Genomic DNA, 10,025 nt, shown 5'->3' with positions numbered 1-10,025 from the left:
GTTAATGTCACACATGATCGCGTGGGCGTGTTCTATCGTTACCATTATATGTTAGTCATTAATCATGTGTTGCTATTTGATCGATTAAATTTTATTCGTCGCGATGTTGCTCTCGATTTACATTTAAGATCGAATGTTACTCTAACAAAGTGCCGCTGAGTCTATTGCGTGTTAACGATTGCTTATAAATTGGTCGACGATTCCAACTTGATTGATTATTGAGTTTTGGAATACGTATTGAAAGCGAAACGATTTATTTCGAGCAGCGTTATCTAGGTTAGAATTAAATGTAAATACATACGTGTCGGTATGTTTGCTGATTCGTTGCATGCATTTTGTGATAGATGATCGTACGAACTGGAATTTACTTGAGAAATGAGGATTAAGCTTGCAAATGTAACAACAAATTGTAATGCAAATAAACTGTGCAAAAACGATCCATCACTTGTGTGCTACATTACGTATATATAACATACTATTATTTTTATCAGGGAAATGAATATTAAATGTGATTCAAGAAGCACAAACGAAGAAGATAAGATGAGAATCATTGCTGTTATCACAAACGAGGTATATGATATACCTAGTCTGTGCTTTTATAACCATTTTGGTGTAAAATCCAACTTGACCGACCTACAATGGAATGAGATAGCCACGCCACCAGTGGTGAGAATTGCAACTAAACGAGACGAGAGTTACGACACACACGAGGTGGGAAATATTTCTGGCCACACATGATATTGTGTGTGTTGCGTTAGCACGTGGTTCAAATAATTTCAGATCCCGGAATTATCTTTTAACACAAACAATACTTTATTTAAATTCAATAAACTTGATTAATACGAAAAACAATTTCAAGTAACATTCTCCTTTCTTTTGAATTCTTCTAGTACTCTCTTTTACACTTTTTTACTTCCACGTTCCTATCTGTCTTTTACGCATCTCTCAGCTCCTCCCTACAACACACTTCACCACACATACTTCCACATCATTGCCAACTTACAGGAAGATTATACCCTAACAGTGTAACATTTTTTCATGAATGGCGGTTATTTGGGAAACTATTCACTGAATTAGGATCGATGGGAATAGACACAGACGAGGTGGGAAATATTTCTGGCCACACATGATATTGTGTGACATTTTTTCATGGATGGAGGTTATTTGGAAATCTATTCACTGAATTAGGATCGATGGGAATAGACACAGACGAGGTGGCAAATATTTCTGGCCACACATGATATTGTGTGACATTTTTTCATGGATAGAGGTTATTTGGGAAATTATTCATTGAATTAGGATCGATGAACATAACCACAGACGAAGTATAGGAGTAGATCTTTCAACCTAATGTATTTTTTCGGGCCGTTTCTCTGGAGTCTCGAGACCACATTACCATTACCATTCCCGTGTCACTCGCGACGTTACCGACAGATTTAGAAACGAACACAAGAAGAAGTGAGACAAAAAATGAGAATGAAATACAGAAATTTTAGTATTTTTTAACGGATTGAAAGCTGTATAGTTCAAAATTGAGCATCGATAGATTAATTTCATTGGAGTAACAAATCGATTAAGGTTATTCAAAGATACCAAGATTATTTAAAGATACCAAGATTATTAAAATAAGTAAGAATGTACCTAGTTTATAAGAACACCGCGAATTCTCTGTTTTTCATTTTAAATTGTAATTTATTTAAAAAATAACTCTGGAAAAACGTATTTGAGACTCGAAATGAGTGTTATTCGCACACCAGGACGAAGAAGGTGTGCGAGACTATGAGAAGAACGCAGCCATTAGCTCATATTATTTGCTATGTAATTAATAATTATATTAATTGCATAGTAAATAATATGACCCGGGTCTCACCACGAGGAGGTTGCTGCGTATGGAGACCCGCCCTAGCCTCGCCCCAACCACCCTTCCTTTGGCGAGGAATTCGAACACCTATCCAAGAGAGAAGCTATCGAAAAGTTAGAAATTAGAAAAGGAGAGTTCTTGAAAGAACTGCCCTGATCAAGAGACGAAGAACCTAACAAAATGTCGATACATGTGAGATGACACACACGTTTTCTAGAAACGAAATTTCAATGTGCAACTGCACGAACTCTGACTGACGAAGAGATCGAAAAACCTAACAAAATGTTGATACATGTGAGATGATCCATCACATGTTTTTTTGGAAACGAAATTGAAATGTGCAACTGCACGTACGAATCCTGATTACTAAAGTACCGATATGTACTTTATTATTAATTGTTCCTTCTTAATTATGACAGTGCCTGATAAGACACTGAAGATCCAACTAGAAATGTGCAACTGCACGTATGGGACCTTACATATTAGAATACTAATATGTACCTTAATATTAATCATCCCCACTTAAATTTACGCACACGTTTCAGTAGTACTTAATAAAACGCTGGAGAACGCTTTTTTATCTTATAATCTATATACATTTGTACTTATATTCTAACGCAATCTGAAGTACGCAAGAAATACGAGGAAATATTCTCTTCTTGATGCCTTCATCGATCCCACGATGTTTCCCTGAAACAAAAACTCATATTCAATAAATATAATTCATATAAAACGAAGAAATATGGGGAAATAATTTCTTCTTGGTGTCTTCGTCACTACCACGATGTTTGCCTGAAACAAAAACTCATATTCAATAAATATAATTCATATAAAACGAAGAAATATGGGGGAATAATTTCTTCTTGGTGTCTTGATTAATCCCACGATGTTTCCCTGAAACATAAAGCAGATAATAAATAAAATTGTATGAAATGTTTCTCTAAGAGCGATCGAGATGGAATCCGTGTACCATTTTCAATTCGATTCTTCGATGATTATTATATTCTGTAACAAGAACTTGTCAAAGGATTAATAGCTGAAACGAAAGTGTATTAATGGACACAGAAAAAAATAATTATACACCGTCAAGATAGACTAATGGTAAAAGTGATTTGAAATTAATATTTGTACTAAAGCTTCCACGAGTAAAAATTGATACCAAAAAATTTAAAAACATAAATATTACGTGAAATTGAACGAAAAATTAAATTCGTCTCAGTGTTAAGATAAATACAAAATAGATAGAAAATTTTATTCATTTATTATGGTAAATTTTATTTTTTGTTTCGTTTGTCAAATAAAAAAATTTTCGAGACGTAAACATTGCAATAATTATATTTTACTGTATTCAAAACTAAATTAGGTTCGTATAGAAAAAGTAATGACGAACGAAAATGTCGATTCTACGCGGAAATTAGCTCTCAATATGAAAATCGAATTGCAATTTGCATATCCTTTTGATGCAAGCATTCTATTTTCCATCGATTAAAAAACAATGATCGCGGACAAACTTTGATTCATGCAAAGAGTACAGAATATTTATAAAAAATTCGCTATTTATAAATGACAATTGGATTGCAAACGTTATTATATCCCGTAAAAATAACTCTAATAATGAAAAATTGGTGATATATTTAATAACATTTAAAAATTCTATATTATGATAAATTTAATCTACAATCAAATTAATCATAATTTAGAATTTTTAAATGCATCACAAATCTGTGATGAAAATACATTCCCATAAATTACAGATTTTAACGCGTTATGAAGAATAAAACAATTGGTCTATTCACAGCAGTGCTTTAAAGCAGTATTTCTTTTGAGAATAAACTCATAATTGGTATAAACGTCCACTCGTGTTAAATTCAAACAACCCGAGAGTGGACCATTCTTTCTCTCGCAACGCTAATTTATAAAATAAAAAACTATACGCGAATGGTGCTATTCGTAAAATGAAGCAAACAGAGTTCTTTTATTAATCAAATCGCGTGCACCCATATTCAATAATACGCAACACTAATTTTAATAACGACGTTGAGCCATTCGAGGCTTTGCAGAGTCCCAAGCTTGCTTCTCGACGATCCTGATACAGTGGCCAACCTTTTGGCCAGCTTTTTGGGCATTGAATCGCAACTCTAATGAATAAAAAACGCGACAAGTAAAGATCGCAACGCTAGTTTATAATATAAAAATTTCAAACGCGATTTCTAACAATAAAAGCAACCGCGAATGGTGATTCGCGACACTACCCTGAAAAATCAACGCGAAAAATAGTGATTCGCAACGCTAAGAGCAAACCGATCAGTTCATTCGCAACGCTATTCTTAAATAACGATAAAAGCAATCGCGTGTGGAATTCGCAACGCTACCCTGAAAAATGAACGCGAAAAATAGGAATTCGCAACTCTACGAGCAAACGCGATTATTGTATATACGTAACTCTATTTTTAATGGAAATATATTTGTGTTTCGCAACTCTAATGCAAATCGCGTTGCCCAAAAACGCTGGATCAGGTGCTGTCTTCGGTTGTAGTTAGAAACATACATGCACGAAATAAACTAACTACATCGAGCTACTTCAAACTACAATAGAGTGGCACATGTGGGGATGAAGTTAGACGTTTTAAATATCGCAACACTACGGGGCAACAACGCGATAAATCAACAATCGCAACGCTAATTTATAATAGAAAAATTCCAAAACGCGATTTATAAGAATAAAAGCAACCGCGAATGGTAATTATTCGCAACACTACCCTGGAAAAGCAAACGCGAAAAATAGTGATTCGCAACTCTAACAGCAATCGCGTTTACTAAAAATTCGCAACGCTATTTTTAAAGCAAACGCCCGGTTCCTAGGTTTGCACAAAGACAATCGCGAATCGTGTTTATTCGCAACACTGATATATCAACGCGATAAATGTTTGTTCGCGACTCTACGAGCAAACGCGACACATTGTATATTATTCGCAACTCTAACTTTAATCAGGGGCTATTTGGTACATGTACATAGACATGTACTGGCCACAAAATAAACTAACTACTACTAGTACTACAATTGGGGTAGAATTTGGGCATTGAAAATATCGCAACGCTAAATAAAAAATCGCACGATTGATCAAGATCGCAACGCTAATTTATGAAATGAAAATTCCAAACGTGGTTGATGTCCATTATGTGTATAAAAGAGTAAAAAAGCAACGCGAGTCGTGATTGTTCGCGACACTACCCTGAAAAGGAAACGCGAAAAATGGTGATTCGCAACTCTACGAGCAATCGCGTTTATTACTAATTCGCAACGCTATTTTTAAAGCAAACGTTTAGTGCCTATGTTTGCATAAAAAGCAATCGCGAATGGTAATTATTCGCAACACTACCCTGAAAAGGCAACGCGAAAAATAGGAATTCGCAACTCTAAAAGCAAACGCGATTATTGCATATTCGCTACTCTATGTATATCATAACCGCGAGTTATGGGGAGGGATGGTTGGCATGTATGGTGCAATCATGCACCATCAGGTACATGCATACGTGAGCCAGTCAGAAAAATAAACTAACTACAACTACGGACGAGTTAAGTGACAAAATAGTAAAGGAATGACTTTCCATTTTCATCCAAAGATGAAGATGAAAAGCCATTTGTTGTAGCCCGCTCTTGAGACAGTTTGTCAGGGCCTCTTCAGCTCATATAGAGCCTTTTCTTTCTTCGGCGGTCCTGCCGATGCCTGAAACTTACTTAAAACAGGGCTCGAGATTTTGTGCAATACGTAGTCTTCCAACAATGTACGAATTGTTGCAAGAGCGTACGTGGTGAATCTCGAGGGGGGCGAGCGTTTCGAAAGGGGCCTGATCCCGACCGCGAGCGCGAGAGAGCGACTTTGAGAGTCGCGCGATTCGAGGAGTCGAAAATAAAGCCGAAACAAACGGCACAAGTGCACCGTTTGAATCGGCAAGATTTCTACTCTCGAGATCGTAACTACAGGAACAGAACTGCCACGCGAGAACGCGCCTACCCGAATTACTAATGTGGACAGTCCTGCCCTGACCCTACCTACTTATATTAAGCACACACACACCAGAAAGTTACCTACCTACCTGACCCTATATTTAAAAAATTGCAAAACTCAGTCTCTCAAACAAACACTCCACGGTTCTCACGCATAATATTCGGGCGCGACCTAAACTAGAGAGGACTCCCCGGGGTTCCTCCGACACCCGAATATTGCAAACATTCACACTCTAATTGTGCACTTACTAGTTTCTGAGACTGACAAAGGCTAGTGATCTTTGCGTTCTTATATTATATAGATAAACGTTTGTATAGAACGTTTCAATATATGGAATATAGTCTTTAATAAAATCTATTGTATGGATGTATCATTCAAGATTGAAAAATATTAAGATTCAGATCCATTAAGATCAACGGTATTCAAATAAATGATAAACTGAAATTTGATATTATTGATAAAAATCTAATGTTATAAAATTCTGTATGTAAATTGCAATCATAAAACATCTGAAACGACGCACTTCCACAACCTAACCACACACACACATGTGGACAGTACGTCGCGCACGATTCACTAGCCAATGTCAGTCGTCGATATGTCGTTGAATTGTTATAAATAAATTCATCGTGCCCCGTTGCCTTCGCTCATGCAAATAGCACCTGGGCATGTGCATGAACTTAGACAACGAACACGGAAAAATTACTCTGAAAATCCTGACTAGAAAAACTGGTTAATAGCTAAACGGTATTTCGTATCTAATTTTTAGGTAAAATGACTCGACTTGGTATATGTAATATATCAATAATAAAATACGTTAACGTTGAAAAATACTACTATTCGATAAAACTATTATAATTGAAATTGAATTATTTAAAACGAAAGACTCTACTTGAGATTTCACGATAAAAGAATTTACTTTAAAAATTGAAATGAATTCATTAAATTGTCAATAAAAATATTCAATTATCCTTGATCGATTCTGTCGTCAAAGTAAACTTTTTAAAAGATGAAACTAGTATAAAATGCATGTTACTTTGACTCGAAAATCGACCTGTCGCGAAATGCCTTCTTGCACGTTAAATCGCACGATAAATATAATGTTTTCACATTATATTAATTCATTTTCTATTCGATCATACAACTCGTATAAAGTTAAGAAAAATATTTCATATATTCTATAAAGATTGTATATTTGTAAAAATTTTATAATAATCATAATGTGTACTATTCATTTGTAACATTAAGAAACGCGAGTGCAAGAAGACCCTAAAACCTGCTCTAAAAAATATAACAGTTGATGTTACTATTCACTTAACTCGTCAAAAATAGCACGTATACAACTGGTCACCCGTGTTGATTCGGATCTTTCATCCTACAACATGGTTGGGGACCAGAGGAAACAAAATAGCATGCGACTTACCAGTGATGACTTGAAGCCCCCGAAGTCATCCATCAGTCAGCATGGTCCTGCTGGTAAGATTCAGGTCCAGAGACTGTAACAAAAATGCAAGAAAACAATTAGAATCTATTGTTAAAATTACAGAGATTTTTAATTAACAAATTTATAAGTATAAATTTATACTTACGTTGTTCGCTCGTGGTCCAACGCCCGATACCCCCCCGAGTACTGCTACTGGTTCCCAGGATCATGTTCAGAAACTGTAAGAAAACTGTAAGAAAACAATTAGAATCTATCGTTAAAACTGAAGAGATTTTTAATTAAAAATTTCAAAGTATAAATTTATATTTACATTGTTTGCTCGTGGAGCATCGCTCAATAGTCCTCTTCAATGATGCACTGACTCTAATTCCGGTAACGAGTTTAAATTTCAAATTGAAAAAATAATTAATTTCATTGGAAAGTATTAAGTTAGATTACTCGCGACCGAGGATTGAAATCGGCGAACAAATGACTCTACTATCGCGATTGAGAAAACAGAAGAGCCACGATGCTCTGTAAGTAATTTAATACCGCGTAAGAAAACACTGCTTCTATTCTCGCGTTTGTCTAACACCGTGAACGATAACGAGCTCGGGGTCACTTTGCCCCGAGAAACAAACTTGTTTGCTACGCACGATCACTGACTCTACCGGCCGCATTGCGCTCGGCCAACAAAATTTCCTGGAAAGAAAACAGCTGAAAGAAAAGGGACAGGAGACAAGAAACACAACAAGCACGCCTGTGCTTTGCCTATCGATTTTTCTTTTTTCTTCTTACTAAAATTCGTCAACAGAAACACTGCTTTACTTAGCACTGCTGTACACAGAGTCTGTCGCTTAAAATATCAATGCCACGAAGGCGAAATATTCTCAATGAGAATTTCAACGACAAAATATTATTCACGATAATAATTATTCAATTTATAAATACTATATCACCAAGTTTCATAGTTAGAGTTGTAAGCATGATTTATTTTCTCGAACGTTAGAATATCCCGTAATTTTTATAAATATTCCGAAATTTGCAAGAATTAAAGCTCTCTAGTTATTTATGCTCGAATAGCATATTCTACGAAAGTTACTACGTTTTGTGAAACTTGCATCGAAATATATATGCAAATTGCAATTACAATAATTCATAAAGAAATATAAATGATCAATTAAATAAATATCATTCGAAAATATTCAATCGCGATCAGAATACAGTTAAATATAAATTATTGCGATGTATCGTTAATGTCTACCGACGCCATTTTTGTATACTTCGATATGTATCGAAGTAGAAAAGTTTCTTAACGATTTTAATATTTTATCTTAACACTGATCGATCACAAAATTAAGATCATGCTTGCAACGAAGTAATAAAGTGATAAAAATGTATAAATATTAATCTGGATGTCAATTTTTGTTACAATTGTTACCAACATTCCCTTCAAAATATGTCGACTCGTCTGCCATCTGTTATGGTGTACTTTACGCGCCAATAGAACTTCCCATGGCGTCGAATTTCAATCGGAGACTGCAACAGAAATAAAATACAAATTAAATCATAATTAAACAATGATCGATTATAATGAGAAAACAGCAAAAGGTTAGAAATACGTACTTCGTTGATCGCGAAACACAGACACGTCTCGACAGGTTTCAACGAGTCTTATTATTTCTTCATTTCGAATTCCAATGAGAGACTGTAACAGAAACGAAATAACGATGCATTAAAGTACACAAACGATTATTATAGTTAAGCAATGGTTGAATCGAAATCGTATTGCAAGAGATAGTGATTAAAACGCGAGTAGTAAGAGTGGAAAGATCAACAGGTTAGATATACGCACCACGGTCGCGGAGCGCCGGTACGTCTCGACGTCAAAGTACGAATGATGGCCGCTCGCCGTGCTCGGCAATGCTCGCGAGTTAGGCGGCGCGGTGGGGGGAGCTCCGACGTCTCACGAAGCTTGCATTACGAACCCGAGCGTTGCCTCGGATAGAAACCGCGGATAGACTGATTTCTAACAAATTATTTACAACTTTAATTAGGCAAGGAATCGCGAATAATTTGTACTTTTCAACTGGTATGCATTTACACGAACTAACTGCCTGTCACACTAATTCAGTGAGTTTCTCAACTGACCACTGTCCATGAGAGGCCGCTAAAATCACCTTCGAATTTTCAGGTCGGTATGGCAGTCAGATTGGACCATGAAAGACCTGAAAATTCAGAGATGATTTTAGCATCTTCTTCTTATGGATGGCGCTCAGTTGAGAAACTATTCACTGAATTAGTATTGATAGGCATACAGCTGTAGCGTTTGCGTAAATGTGGGTTGACTATGGAAGGGATTAAAATTAATTTCTGAATCTGTTGGTAACGTTATGAATGACACAAAAATGGTAATGGGGTTTCGAGACTTGATAAAAATGAAGAAATAGATTGGGTGAAAAATATACTCGTATACCTCGTCGGTAACAATACACTAGAATCTTCGACGAATCAATGAGAATCGAAACTAACCTAGCGAAGAAGCTCTATATTCATGATGATCTATGCAAAGCGGATCGCAGCCAATTTGCTAATATTATTTAGATTTCAATTAATAATTGCATTACCCAGTTGAGAGCGATACGATTATTAATTAAACGTTAAATAATATTACCCAGGTCCCACCACGTGGAGGTTGCTGCGAGTGGAGACCCGAAGGGTCATAGATGGA

The sequence above is a fragment of the Colletes gigas genome, unplaced genomic scaffold (assembly GCF_013123115.1).
Source record: "Colletes gigas isolate AHSC1104 unplaced genomic scaffold, ASM1312311v1 Colletes_gigas_Sc00005, whole genome shotgun sequence".
NCBI classification, from domain to species: Eukaryota; Metazoa; Arthropoda; class Insecta; order Hymenoptera; family Colletidae; genus Colletes; species Colletes gigas.
This window is presented reverse-complemented; position numbering follows the sequence as displayed.